At 57.8% G+C, this 1,264-nt stretch overlaps 1 long non-coding RNA gene and 1 pseudogene across 1 annotated transcript; both read right to left on the bottom strand.

The window, feature by feature from the left end:
• Positions 1–1,264, bottom strand: part of LOC102377460 — a 41,436-nt pseudogene that overhangs the window by 15,850 nt on the left and 24,322 nt on the right.
• LOC112548331 lies at positions 154–1,264 on the bottom strand. Its single transcript, XR_003092120.1, has 3 exons — positions 1,163–1,264; positions 284–425; positions 154–207 (listed from the first exon to the last, which is right to left on the bottom strand). It is a non-coding gene; the product is annotated as an uncharacterized LOC112548331 (long non-coding RNA).

Genomic DNA, 1,264 nt, shown 5'->3' with positions numbered 1-1,264 from the left:
GAAACTGTTGAAAAACAGAGAAGACAACACCGCTTCAGAGCTCACATGGCTCCAGGGAGAGGCAAGAACCAGAGCTTTACCCAGGGAAACGAGGGCTTGGTGGTTCCTCAGCATCTGGTCCCGGTAAAGCCCCTTGTCCTCCTCTTCCAGCAGCTCCCACTCCTCCCGTATGAAATACACTGCCACGTCCTCAAACACCTCCCGGAGCTGCAGGCAGAAGCGTTACAGCATCAGTGTCTCCTGCCCCCGCTGCCCCCACCCCCACGGCCCTGTCTGCACTCACTGCACTACAGCGCTTTGCACGCTCAGCCAGGACAGGCAGGGGTACAACATTCCCACTGTTCAGCAGACGTGATGTGGATACCTTCGTATGCCCCAGCTACATCAATAGCACCTTCGTCGTAGGGACAGATGGGAAGGAACCCCTGGAGAAATTTCAGGAGGATTTTAACAACTTCCATCCCTCCCTCAAACCAGCATAGGGATATTTCATCCAGCACAATAACTTCCTGCACATCAATGTAAAGGTTTGCAACGGCTACGTTGCCACCGCATTGTAGCAGAAACCCACTGACTGCCACAACTGGCTTTCATCCTAAGCACACCACTAGAGCCAACGTGCATATCCGTTCACTGCATCTCATGAAGTGAGCTTGGGATCACAAAAATGTTTACTACGCCTTGAGTATTCGCTTAGTTTGTAAGCTGCAAATGCATCCCGGCTTCTGCCTCCCCTCACACTCACACAGATCATCAGCAGCCAGGTGTGCTGCTCACTCCTGCCAAACTGTCTCCCCTTGATGCTGCCGGGCACTGGCTGGGCTTGGCTGGCTGTCACAGATCACCCAGAGGGGCTCTTCCCGGGTGCCTCAGCTCTTAACATGTTCAATCAATCCTTAGAGGCATCTGAAGTAGCACTTGTGGAGGCAGGGAGCCAGGCTGCGCGGACTCTGACCCGGCCTTCCCGTGCCAGCACCCCTGGCTCTCTGCACCCGGGAGCACGCTGCTGCTAATGCAGCCTGGAGGGTTTGCAGTCTCCATCACCAGAGACCTCTCGCTCTTCAGGTCTCTGCTCCCCAAGCTCTTGACAGCACCCCTGGCTCCTCCTGGGCTCTGCCCCAGCTGCACTCCCACCCCCACGGCCAGCTGGTGCCCTGCTCACCTCCATGCTCTGCCCCTGCTTCGCCGGCCTGCCCTGCCCGTCCTGCAGCTGGCCCGGCCCAGGCGTCAGGGAGCCGCTCTGTCCCCGTCTCCCTGGGGAGGG

The sequence above is a fragment of the Alligator sinensis genome, unplaced genomic scaffold, assembly GCF_000455745.1.
Source record: "Alligator sinensis unplaced genomic scaffold, ASM45574v1 scaffold948_1, whole genome shotgun sequence".
NCBI classification, from domain to species: Eukaryota; Metazoa; Chordata; order Crocodylia; family Alligatoridae; genus Alligator; species Alligator sinensis.
Note: the sequence above shows the minus strand (reverse complement) of the source record. Positions and strands in the feature narration are given on the sequence as shown.